Source organism: Gossypium hirsutum, chromosome D10 (assembly GCF_007990345.1).
Source record: "Gossypium hirsutum isolate 1008001.06 chromosome D10, Gossypium_hirsutum_v2.1, whole genome shotgun sequence".
NCBI lineage: Eukaryota > Viridiplantae > Streptophyta > Magnoliopsida > Malvales > Malvaceae > Gossypium > Gossypium hirsutum.
In genome coordinates this window covers 65,329,797-65,344,039 of record NC_053446.1, presented here as the reverse complement: position 1 = coordinate 65,344,039, position 14,243 = coordinate 65,329,797, and positions in this window count along the sequence as shown.

Sequence of the window (14,243 nt, the reverse complement as noted above, 5' to 3'; positions counted from 1 at the left end):
TATCCCATTGAGAGGAAGCATATGCTGTTGGGTAAATTACTACTGACTTATTCTGATTATTAGCATCCTCATGGCATTCTTTTCCCCTGATTTATCAATGGACCATATAAATGCATGCAGAATTTGGCAGAGTTGCTCTCATCTCAAAACTCGTTGAATGAACACATGGAGCCTGGATGCTATTTTCAATGCCAACCCTATCACGGTTTTCATTCTCAAGCTAGATTGATGTTTACCCCATAGAGGAACCCAACATAAACACCTGGAAAAGAAATCCAAATGATTTTGGTTTAGTTGGAACTTCAAAATTAAGAGTTGGTTTCATGGTACAGCTATTTGACTTGATTGTTACATCAGTTTGGGCTAAAACTTGAATCAATTTTCCCTTTTTGCAATTAAAATTCCAGAGTTCTACTCTGTTTTGGAATTGGTTTGTACATTGGTTTTGATGAGATGATATCCAACAAGTTCAAGATTGGAAGCTTAGTAATTAAAATAATTTTCTGTAATCCTAGACTATGATCTACTATAAGAAAAAAACACAAATTATACAACTCTGATTATTTTATATTGCAGTAATTACACAAATTCAGGTCCATTAGCATTACAAATTAGCTAGTGATAGATGTTGTAAGCTTGCATCCACAATTTTTAAATAAATTAATCTCATATGATAGAAAATGAAGTGCTTATTTAAAAACCAAACTGGATGATAGGTGTTTAATGTATCTTATTTATCACCCACAAAACATAAAAATTGTGCGTCGCATATCAAGTGGTGAATTTTCATGCTTTGGTGCATTATGAAGTTACAGGCATAAGACTGTAATCTGCAGATTTTCCATGAAAATTAAGCCAAGAGGATGACAGACGGCTTTGTAGCATAGTATTGATTTGCTTTTTTGCAATCAATGAATGAAGGTAAGGAAAAAAACACATGAAAATCAATATCATGTGAACTTAATTGTGGGGCGTCGAGGACCAAATAGTACACTAATGAATGGAACAATTATTTCCGACTAGGCAAGAAAAACAGTCCCTTTAAATTGGATATTCATCTAAGGGTAACAGCTCGTATTACAAATAAATGCAAATATCAAGCTTGAAGGTTGTTCCAAAATATAAGAGAATTTGAATAAAAAAATAAATTTAGACAAAATTGAAGGCTTTTTTCTTTTTATTATTTATTTAAGCTAGCCTTGATTTAGATCAAAGTCCTTTCATATTTTTTGGTGGGTTTAGACTAAAAAGTACTACTGCCAATATGTAAATCCGGAGTAGATTTATTCAAGCGGCCGAACTATTCGTTTAAATTTGAAGGTTAATCTAAAATATAAGAGAATTTAGGTAAAAAAACATGAGGTTCAAAAAATAGGTTTAGGAAAAAATAAGACTTTTTCTTATCCGAGCCTTGGATTAGGACGAATTGGCTATGCTTCAGCTTAACAGAAACACTTTCAATCTCATCCCCGTTTAATCAAGTCACTTTTTCTTCTTACCATTTAAAAGGTAGAAGCAAAAGCAAAGCTCCCACGGTTTATTTGTGCTCTTTTTCCTCAATCTCACAATCCGTACACTTTCATGGCGTCTTCTTCATCTTCTTCTCGTCAAATGATGCATCAAGTTTTCTTAAGCACCAAGGGCCTGGTATGGCGGAATTGATGCATAATGACACATAATGACTATGTCTTAGGTATAGTGGAGAATCTGCTCAAGGTTTATGACTTAGTTAAATACTTAATGCATTGATTTGAAAAAAATAAAAACAACAGAAAAGAAAACACTTTTTGTATGTAAAAATTCCTAAAAGTGCTCAATTAGTCTACGCCTATCATAATGTAATTATTCTTTTATGAGTTATTTAATGGAATGTCTATAAATTTTTTCGGGATAATATTTGATAAATTAGTTTTTGTTATCAAGGAACTCATCGAATTCAAGGAATAAAGTTAGACATGTCACATATGGATAACCTATTATTCCAACCTTTTGGTTTTGAAAACACGAGTTATTCAAGGAATTCAAGGAATTTGTTGTGAAAAGAGCATGAGTATTATAAGAAGCTACTTCCATACCAAGTTGATATAATATCTCTTCCAGATGAGCTAAGGTATCTTCGATGGGATTATTACCCCTTCAAATCTTTATCACCAAATTTTAATCCAAAGAACCTTGTTGTATTGAGATTAGCATATGGAAACATAGAACAACTTTGGAACGAAGGTCATCAGGTATATATACTTTTATACTTTTTTCATCCAAGAATTTTTTTAAGAAAAATAATTTATAATTGATATAACATTTAATCTTATGATAACATATTTTTATTAATTTTTTAAAAAATAAATATAAAAGATTTTATTCTATTTTTTAAAAGAAACAATGGTGGGTGAATTAATACACCCACTACATCAAATATAAATTTTTATTTTGATAGAGTCTAAGTAAATGATGGTCTAACTACTTTATGTTCTCATCATGTGCAGGATCTTGTTCATTTACGGGAAATTAACCTTTTTAGTTGCAAAAATTTAAAGAAGATCCCTAATTTATTAGGAGCCGTCAACCTTGAAACACTTGACTATGAAAAATGCGAAAGTTTGGTCGAACTTCCTTGCCTCGACCATTTGACATCACTTAAAACCCTTCACCTTAAGGGATGTCGTAGTCTCAATAAGTTTCCGGAGATCCCAAATAACTTTTATGAGTTAGTGATACGAGTCACAAAAGCCCAAATTCTTGAAGGCGAGGCCCAATAAGAAGATTCCAAGCCCAATCAAGAAATCCACCCATACTTAGTTGAAAATCAGGCCAAATTGTCAAAGTGGCCCAAGTTGTAAAGTTTTATTTTTATTTATTTATTTATTTATTTTATTTAGTTTAAATTTTTATATTCAGTCCAAGAGTCCCAAATAAAAGACCCTTGGCCGAATTTCCATATTAAAATAATTAGGAGTTTTTTTTAGTTTTAGTTTTAGTGTTCTAATTAAATTAGGAAAACATTTGAAAGGCCTATTTATATGGCTTGGCCAGCCACCCTACATTACATTACAATTATATTGAAAATTTCAGATTTGATTTGAGTGAAAATTCTCTTTGAGTTCTTCAAGGATTTTCTCTTGAGTTTTCTTTAGAAGTTGTTTTAACAATCTTTTTGATTGTGGGAGCCATCTTCAACCTTCTTCTTGCCATTGATATTCTTTGGAGGGGAGATTAGAGCCGTTTGAAGGGAGTTGTGAGATCTTTCGAGATTTCAAGGCTTCTTAGGACTTATCTTTTAATTTTTTACTGTCAATTCTTTCTTTATTTCTACTTGTGCTTAATCATTATCTAATCTATTTTCTGTTCTTATTGTGTTTTCAGCCTTTTTCTATCTTAAGGAATCAGCCCAAAAATCCCCAATTTCTAGGGTTTTTCCATACTCTTTTTGGGTGAAATTAGATTGTCGAAATTTAGGGAAAACTATCTTGGTGTTCAATTGGGCAGAATCACAATCTCCTTGAGGGTTTCAAGAACCCTAACACTTATTTCTATTCTCAATTTGATTCTTTGCTGATTTGGGGATTTTATTTCAGATCTGAAAATTCAAAAAAATCTAATCTTTTAATTTTCTGTTTCGTTTCAGATCTAATTGTTTAGGGTTTTCGTAGGAGTTTCTCGTGACTTGGCAACTCGATCTTGGTCCGCGCGCAACCCCGTATCATTTGGTATCAGATTTTGGGCGTTTTGGGTGTTCTTGGTTGATTTCTAAACTGATCTCTATTTTTTAAATTACAAACAGCAGTTTTACCCAGAAAAATTTTCGATAAAAAATTCATTTGAGTGGGTAAACGTTTTCTGATTGATCTGAAATTTTACATACATATTTTTGGCACTGTTATTGAATATAAAAAAATATTTCCCGTAAAAAAATAAGTCGAAAAAGTCAAAAAATTGAAAAAAGACAAAATCCAATAAAAAAATTAAAAAAAATATTCAGCGGGTTGAATTTGGTGCCCAAATTTTCCAGATCAAAAATTCAATATTTGAAGACATTCCAGATTTAATTTTGTGATTTTTTGAGATCGGGAACACCTCAAACGAAGTTGTCAAGTTACTCCGCAGTTTTTCGGGTTTTCTGTTTTCAGCAATTTTATTGATTCTTAGCTGTAGGTTTTCATTTGTTTACCTTTATTCTTCCTTTACGTTATCTAACACCTTCTTGTTTCTTGTGTTAGTAGGATTTAAACGTGTGCACAACTTCTTCCTCGGTGCAACACGAATCAATTGGTGTCTCGTCAGTTTTTGGCATCCTAGTGCAAATTAGGATTCTTTGGTAGTTTGGTTCACACTCTCTAATTGGTTGATATAAACTCTGATAAAGAACTCACAAGATTGAATTCGACCTCATTGAGAATTTGATTTTTTCTTTTTGAGTGATTAACGGTGAGGTTTGATAACTTTTATTTTTGAGTGTTGAGTGTTTTGCAGATTTTTTTTAAAAAAAAAATGTCTACAGGTGATAATAATGGTGACATATTTAAAAAATTCCAACAACAGTTGGATGAACAGGCTGCTGCTCTTCGAGCTTTGACTGCTACCATCAATGAGGTGCGATTGAATCAAGAACCTCATCCAATCAAAGAAGATAGGGATAACCAACCCCAGAGGCGCGGCCCTCGACGTGTCCTTAGAATGGATGATGATTTTCATGATCGTGGACAATCCTCTTTGGCAAAACCAAAGAGCGAGCAGCAACGAGAACATCTCTTTCATACTCGCTGCCATGTACAAGGTAAGCTTTGTAGAGTTATTATTGATGGTGAAAGTTGCACGAACGTAGCCAGCACGACGATGGTGGAAAAGCTTTGCTTAACCACTACCAAGCATCCACAACCTTATCAACTACAAGGGCTTAGCAACGAAGGCCAATTTAGGGTCACTCAACAAGTGCGCATTGCCTTTTCTATCGGTAAGTATCAAGACGAAGTTGTGTGCGACGTAATGCCTATTCAAGCCTGCCATTTGTTGCTAGGAGAACCATGGCAACTGGATCGAAAAGTCACTCACGATGGTCGTACCAATAGGTATTCTTTCAAGCATCAAGGAAAGAAACTTACCTTAGTGCCGCTCACTCCGGAACAAGTCCATGAGGACCAAATCAAACTGAGAAATTCTGTTAAAACAAGTGAGGAAAAAGAAAAAGAGAATGAAAAAGAGCAAAAAGAGATTGAGAGTGAAAAGGAATGTGAAACAGAAAAGAAATTTGAAAAAGAAGTTGAAGAAAGAAGAGAAAATGAGTTAGAAAAAGAAACAAAAGAAAAAGACGAGGAAAGGCTAGTGAGGAATGTTTCCACTAACCAAGATATGAATTTTTCTTGTGTTGCTACTTTTCAGGTTCCTGAAAGATCGAAAGATAACTTTCAACTTCAATACCTCTCAAATGAAAGACGCTTTCATACGATCAACTTAGGCAAAGATGAAATCACACTACATGATCCCGAAGGTAAGCGAGGTAAGGAAATTTTAGAAACCGAGTCCATTGCAGATTTGAAAATTATTGATAAAACTTTTGGTGACTTAGTTCTTAAAAGATCCCCTCATTTTGATCCGATTAATTGTTACTCTTCGATTGTGGTTGATAAAGTCATTACGAAAAGAAGCGTGATTTGTTATTCTCTTGATTTACCTTGTGTAAAATCCTCGAATTTGTCCAAATCTATTTTGGAGAATAAGGTAACGAAATTTTCCAAATTTGTTTTCAATTTATATTCGTGCCTTAAACAGTTTATGTGGTTGTACATGAAGTTTGAGTTCCATTTGACAAAGGTTAACTCAACAACGGAGATTCAACTACACTATGCCCCCGATGAGCGAAGGTTTGTTTTAAATGAAAAAGGTAAAATCGACCATTATTCTTTTGTTTATCAAGGTAAGATGCTTGAAACCTTTGAAACACTTTTGTACTCCTCGAATAGTGATAAAGATCGTGTTGATGAACACTTAGATCGAAACATGCTTGACTGTCCTATTTTATTTATTGATGATCTATCTGTTTTGATGGTTGATAAAAAGATTCTTGTTTTTGATAATGCATGTGTGAGTGAATCTATAGACCGTCGATTTATGCATGGTATGATTATGCAACTCTGTGAACCATGTGAATCTTTTCAAATACCTACTTGTGACGATTATGTTTACCATTTGATTTATTACTCGCAATTTATTCATGGTTTGTGGGAACAATGTGAGACGACTGAATGCCTTAAAACATGTCCATCTTTGTTTCAAATATTTGACGAGGCAGTGGTGAGTAAATTAGATTGTTTGCATGGTAATCTGAATCTGTCCATTCACTTGCGTTATACCTGTTCTATTATGCTTATAATTGGACTACAAGCTTGTTTGTGTTGCTATTTACTATTTCATGGCTATTCTTTTCAGTGGACTCAATTGCCATTACTCCCGTTCGATAGAGGAAAGTCGAGTTCATTTGATTTTTCAGATTCGAGGACGAATCTTTTTGAGGAAGGGGGGAATGATACGAGTCACAAAAGCCCAAATTCTTGAAGGCGAGGCCCAATAAGAAGATTCCAAGCCCAATCAAGAAATCCACCCATACTTAGTTGAAAATCAGGCCAAATTGTCAAAGTGGCCCAAGTTGTAAAGTTTTATTTTTATTTATTTATTTATTTATTTTATTTAGTTTAAATTTTTATATTCAGTCCAAGAGTCCCAAATAAAAGACCCTTGGCCGAATTTCCATATTAAAATAATTAGGAGTTTTTTTTAGTTTTAGTTTTAGTGTTCTAATTAAATTAGGAAAACATTTGAAAGGCCTATTTATATGGCTTGGCCAGCCACCCTACATTACATTACAATTATATTGAAAATTTCAGATTTGATTTGAGTGAAAATTCTCTTTGAGTTCTTCAAGGATTTTCTCTTGAGTTTTCTTTAGAAGTTGTTTTAACAATCTTTTTGATTGTGGGAGCCATCTTCAACCTTCTTCTTGCCATTGATATTCTTTGGAGGGGAGATTAGAGCCGTTTGAAGGGAGTTGTGAGATCTTTCGAGATTTCAAGGCTTCTTAGGACTTATCTTTTAATTTTTTACTGTCAATTCTTTCTTTATTTCTACTTGTGCTTAATCATTATCTAATCTATTTTCTGTTCTTATTGTGTTTTCAGCCTTTTTCTATCTTAAGGAATCAGCCCAAAAATCCCCAATTTCTAGGGTTTTTCCATACTCTTTTTGGGTGAAATTAGATTGTCGAAATTTAGGGAAAACTATCTTGGTGTTCAATTGGGCAGAATCACAATCTCCTTGAGGGTTTCAAGAACCCTAACACTTATTTCTATTCTCAATTTGATTCTTTGCTGATTTGGGGATTTTATTTCAGATCTGAAAATTCAAAAAAATCTAATCTTTTAATTTTCTGTTTCGTTTCAGATCTAATTGTTTAGGGTTTTCGTAGGAGTTTCTCGTGACTTGGCAACTCGATCTTGGTCCGCGCGCAACCCCGTATCAGTTAGATTTATCAGAAACCGGAATAAAAGAAGTACCTGATTTCATTGAGCATCTCGACAGACTTCAACGGTAGACCTTGACAAACTCAATGGTAAAAGATGTATCAAGCAATATTTCGAAGTTGAAATCCCTTTCTTCTCTACATCTTAGTGGTTGTCCAATCATTAAATTTCCAACTGTTGACGTGCCCTCACCAAGCTTGAGGTTTAAAAGCCTTAAGTATATGCATATGGATCGTTGCAAGAGCCTCAAATTACTCTCAGAGCTTCCACCATATCTGCTCGACTTGAGTGTACTTGACTGCACATCATTAGAAAAAGTTTCCTTTGCAGATCAAAATTTATATCAGTTTGATTCATTAGATGATGATTATGTGTTTTTGATGCTATTCTGTAATTGGCAATCAGGGACTTTAGTCACTAAGCATTAACTATTCTATCACCTTATGTTCTTCATATAATTTGGATTTAATCCATTTGGTTCATACATTCATTTTTATGAGCTTCGAAACTTTGTCTTTACAGTCACTTCCTCTAATCCTAAACTATGATTTTTACTACAAGAAAAAACACAAATTATACTACTCTGATTATTTTATATTGCATTATTTACACAAATCTGTAGGTGTTGATCTTAGCTGAACATGTTATGCGGTTGCAGAGTGGTGTTTGTGTCTTGAAACAAACGATGCGATTTTCCATAACCATTTGCTGCATACGGTGATTCTTCGTTGTGAATTTACAGTCACTACTTTGGGAGAATGATGTTAAGGGGGTGCCGGAATTCCAGCAGTCGTAAAACGTGTGTTGGTGCAAGAGGCAGCAACAAGCTGTTTCTAGTCTTGCTTGAGTAGTAAGCCTCGAGCCTTGGTGAAGAAGCAAGCTCGGAAGTAGAAAACAGAAAGATGAAACTAGCAAGTGAAAAAACAGAAAAGAGAGAAGAAGATTGAATGAAAAATGAGCTGATATCTTTCATTAACACATCAACAAGGCATTAAGCCATTACATATATCAGTCAATAAGTAAAACAAACAAGTAATCACCTAATAACATACCTAACACCACTAAAATGCCTAGTAACTTGGTAAACTTGATTGAAAAACAAAAAACTTCTACCTAAACTTGTCATTCAGCACCTAATTACATCAAAATGCAGCTACCAACTAAGTTTGATCCTAACTAAATACAAAACATTCAATTAAGGAAACTAAATGGATAGCTTCAGCTTGCTGCACCAATTTTGCTGTTGAAGCACGTTCCTTGCATGGCCACCTTTGCTGCTACATGGGAGCTGACTTCAACACTCCTCCTCAGCTTCTATGCAGCAGACTCCTAGCTCCCTCTTCAGGCTTAGAAATCTTGATACACCAAGAGGCTTTGTGAAGATATCAGCAATCTGATTTTCAGAACTGCAATGGATTAGCTCGATCTCTCGAGCTTGTTCCATTTCTCTTATCACATGGAGTTTGATGTTGAAATGTTTTGTCCTGCCATGGAAGACAGGATTTTTAGCAATAGCAACTGCTGACTTGTTGTCACAATGTATCACAGTTGCTTCATTCTGCTGTAGATTCAAGTTGCTCAAAATTTTTCTCAGCCACATAGCTTGATTAACAGCATTGGCAGCTGCCACATACTCTGCTTCTGCTGTCGATTGAGCCACCATTGTTTGTTTTCTTGAGCTCCAACAAATCATAGCTGAGCCAAGTGTAAAAGCATAGCCAGAAGTGCTCTTCATGTCATCCTTTGAACCAGCCCAATCGCTATCAGTGTAGCCAATCAGTTTCAACTCTTTAGCCTTTCTAAACTGTATTCCATGGTTTAAGATACCTTTGATGTATCTTAGCACCCTTTTCCCAGCCTTGTAATGTTGCTGGTTACAGCAGTGCATGAACCTTGATAGCATGCTCACAGCAAACAGAATGTCAGGTCTTGTTGCTGTCAAATACAATAAACACCCAACAAGGCTTCTGTAATCTGTTTCACAGATAGATTCATGTTCCTCCTGGCTCGATAGCTTTATGCCAATAACCATTGGTGTGCTCACTGGTTTACAATTCTCCATTGAGAATTTAGCCAGCACTTTCAGGGCAAATGTCTTTTGTTTCAAGAAGATTCCTCCTTCTATTTGATTGACTTCCATTCCTAGGAAATATGTCATCAATCCCAGGTCTGACATCTCAAACATTTCCTTCATTCTTGCTTTGAAATCAGCCATCATAAACTTGTCTCCTCCAGTCACTAGAAGATCATCAACATATAGTGACACAATAAGCTGTGTTTCAGCTCCATTCCTCTTAACATAGAGTGTTGGCTCACTAGCACTCCTTTCAAATCCCAAACTGACCAAATATGAGTCAATTCGAGCATACCAGGCTCGAGGGGCCTGTTTTAGGCCATACAAGGCCTTTCTTAGCCTATACACCAAATGTTCCTTACCAGGCACTATAAAACCTGGGGGTTGCTCGATGTATATCTCCTCTTCTAGAAATCCATTGAGGAATGCAGACTTGACATCCATTTGGTGGATTGTCCACTGGTTCTGAGCAGCAACTGCAATCAGCAATCTGATTGTATCGAGTCTGGCTACTGGAGCAAATGTTTCCATGTAGTCCAGACCATACCTTTGACTGAAGCCCTTTACAACTAGCCTGGCCTTTAGCTTGTTTAAACTTCCATCTGCATTGTGCTTCACTCGATAGACCCATTTTACACCGATAGTCTTTCTGTTGGCAGGCTTTTCAACCAACTCCCATGTCTGATTCTTTACAATCATGTTGATTTCATCAACCATAGCTTGTTTCCAACCTTCATCTGCCTCAGCCTCTTCAAAACTGCTAGGTTCTGCTATTGTAACCTGTGCCCTTTCATAAATATCTTCTAGGGGCCTTGTGCCTCTCACAGGCACATCATCAACATCCATTTCAGGTCCTAGTTGCTCAAGTTCAGCTTGATTAGGCACTAGGTCTTCTGAAATTGCTTCTGGCTCATTTTTCTCCCAATTCCAGCAGGCTTTTTCATCAAAGATGACATCTCTGCTCACCTGGACTTTGTTTGTCAAGGGATCCAGAACCCTGTAGCCCTTTTTGACTGAGCTGTAGCCTACTAGAACACCTGGTTGAGCCCTTTTAGAGAGCTTGTCTCTCTTTGCTGCTGGTATTTGAGCATAACACAAGCAACCAAACACCTTCAGATATGCCAAGGAAGGCTTGAAACTGAACCAAGCCTCGAAAGGTGTCTCGGATGCAAGAGCTTTGGTAGGAAGCCTGTTCTGAAGGTAAACAGCAGTGTTTACTGCCTCAGCCCACATGGTCTTGGGCAGTTTCTTTTCAAACAGGAGACATCTGGCCATATCCATTAGACTTCTGTTCTTTCTTTCAGCTACCCCATTCTGCTGAGGTGTGTAGACATTTGTAAGCTGATGTTTGATACCAGCATCATTGCAAATGGCTTGAAACTGAGCTGAAGTGTACTCAGTGCCATTGTCTGTCCTTATCGATTTCAGCTTGCAACCTGTTTCTGTTTCTACAGCATTTTTAAACTTCACAAACACTTGAGCTACCTCAGACTTGTGTTTTAAAAAAAAATCTAGCAAAACCTTGTAAGATCATCAATGAAGAGGATGAAATACCTGTTTTTGCTGAGTGATTCAGTCCTCATCGGGCCACATACATCAGAGTGCACCAGCTGCAGTCTTTCAGTAGCTCTCCAAGCTGAATTTGTAGGAAATGGCAGTCTTGCCTGTTTCCCCATTTGGCAAACTTCACACACATCATCATGCTCCACTGAGCTGGTGAAGTTCTCTGCCATGCCCTCTTTGGCCAATCGAGCCATTGATCTGAAGTTGGCATGTCCAAGCCTTTGATGCCAAAGCTTGGAGTCTTCAACAGAGGCTGTGTATGCTGAGTTTGAGTCATTTGCCCAGTGAACCTCAAAGCATTTATCAGTCATTGTGACTGTCATAAGGCTTGATCCACTTGGATCAGTAATGTGGCATTGTTTATCCTTGAACACAACAGAATAACCTTTCTCGAGCAGTTGAGCTATGCTGAGAAGGTTTCTGTCAATCTGTGGTACCAACAGCACATTTGGAATGATCTTGTTGCCTGTGGGAGTACATATCAGCACTTCTCCTCTTCCTTCAGCCCTTATAAACTGACCATTTCCAACCTTGACCTTGGTTTTATAACTTCTGTCCAAGGTTTTAAACAAGGAGGCATCTGGTGACATGTGGTTAGTGCAACCACTGTCCAGCAACCAGCCTTTTGAGCATTTCTTCTCAGCAGCTACACAGGAAATAGCAAAGACCTATTCTTCTTGGTCACTACTGTCCTCAGCCACTCGAGCTTCAACCTTTGACTGCTGAAATTGATTCTGCCTTGGCTTACTTCTGTTTTTACAGACCCTTTCAACATGGCCCTTCTTCTTGCAGTGTTGGCATACTGCATCTGGCCTAAACCAGCATCTGTCCTCTAGATGGCCAGGCTTCTTGCAATATCTGCAGGGCTGGTCATTGCTCCTTGCAGCATCAGGCTTAGGCCTGTTCTTCCAAGGCTTTTTGCCTCTTTGAGCATTGGTGCTCGAGGCTTCTCTGGCCTTGGCTTGAAATGCACCTTCTTGGTGATCTTCAGTTCTGCTAGCTCTCCTTTGTTCCTGAGCATAGAAGGTGTTGATTAACTCAGTCAAAGAGATGCTAGCAAGGTCTCTTGAGTCCTCTAGAGAGGATATCTTGGCCTCATATCTCTCAGGCAAAGTGGAGAGGACTTTCTCCACAATTCTTGCCTCATCAAAGTGCTCACCTAGGAGCCTTATGCTGTTAACCACTGCCATAATTCTATCTGAGTACTGCTTCACTGTTTCTTCTTCCTTCATCTTCAAATTCTCGAAATCCCTTCTCAAGTTTAACAGCTGCTGTTGCCTTGTTCTCTCAGTGCCTTGAAACTCCTTCTTAAGCTTATCCCAGGCCTGTTTTGGAGTCTCACAGGCCATGATTCTGGTGAAGATGACATCTGACACACAGTTCTGGATGCAGGACATGGCTTTGTGCCTTTTGGTCCTCTCATCAGCATGTTGCCTCATCTGAGCTACTGTGGGATTAACCCTCAGTGGTGCTGGCTCAGTATCTGTGTTGACAACTTCCCACAGATCGAAGGCCTGTAGGTAAGTCTTCATCTTGACCAGCCATATGTGAAAGCCTTCTCCATTGAAGACTGGTGGGGCTGCTGGTGAAAATCCTGAAGAAGCCATCAAGTTCCTTGTTTTGAAGCAACAGGTCCACTAAGACAAGAGCTCTCGATACCAATTGTTGGTGCAAGAGGCAGCAACAAGCTGTTTTTAGTCTTGCTTGAGTAGTAAGCCTCGAGCCTTGGTGAAGAAGCAGCTCGGAAGCAGAAAACAGAAAGATGAAACTAGCAAGTGAAAAAACAGAAAAGAGAGAAGAAGATTGAATGAAAAATGAGCTGATATCTTTCATTAACACATCAACAAGGCATTAAGCCATTACATATATCAGTCAATAAGTAAAACAAACAAGTAATCACCTAATAACATACCTAACACCACTAAAATGCCTAGTAACTTGGTAAACTTGATTGAAAAACAAAAAACTTCTACCTAAACTTGTCATTCAGCACCTAATTACATCAAAATGCAGCTACCAACTAAGTTTGATCCTAACTAAATACAAAACATTCAATTAAGGAAACTAAATGGATAGCTTCAGCTTGCTGCACCAATTTTGCTGTTGAAGCACGTTCCTTGCATGGCCACCTTTGCTGCTACATGGGAGCTGACTTCAACAACGTGGCTGTGATTCGAGCTATTATACTGTGCTTGAAGCTTCGAACTAGAGCATGACAGTTTCATTGTGTATCAATTCAACCTCGGATACTTTTGGGGACGTATCCAAGCTAATCAATTGATCCTTCAAGTGAAGATCTTGATTTTCGTAAATGTCTTACCAAGGCATATCAGCCAAGGACGGGGTGGATCGGATTTTAATGTTCATGGCATTGTATTTATTGACATTACACATTATGTTGCATTGTTGTTTTTTGATTTACGTGTTGCTTGTAAGCTCCGACTCAAGTTAGCAGTTGAAGCTTATGATGATAGGCAGCAGAGTTAAAAGGCTTTTCAAAAGATAGAATCTGATGGGTTTGTAGGGTCCATAAGCGCATTGAGTGATAGATAATTGGGTAAGCTCAACTTTCCATTTTCTTGCAGAACAATAGAAACCCATCAAATATCTAAATAATTAGACACTGTAAAGACTTACTAAATATCACACAAGGGATCAAAGTATATATAAGCTCTCAAGGGTAGGCAAATCCAAATATTTATTTGCTTTTAAGACTTACTATTCTATAACAATGGTATCTCCTATTGATCTTGATTATATCAAGCTCTAAATCAGTTGCTAAGCAGTTTAGGTGAATTCATGTTTAATTTGTCTTGATTTAACAAATTCAGACCGCTACATTTGTGTAAATGTGTAAATGTTAATGCTAAATTTGTTGATTTTTTAGAATCAAGATTAAATTGACAAAAATGCAAACATTGAGGGCTAAATTTAATATTATACCAATCAAAATTATGTGAATTTGATAGAAGACATTAACGAAGTAGTTAAATGTCCTTATTCAATTTTCAAAATTTATTTGTTGCTCACTTTCAAAATTAACAAAGATTAAATTTTTCTTCTTTTAAATGGATCAATTTAGTCAATTTTGAAAT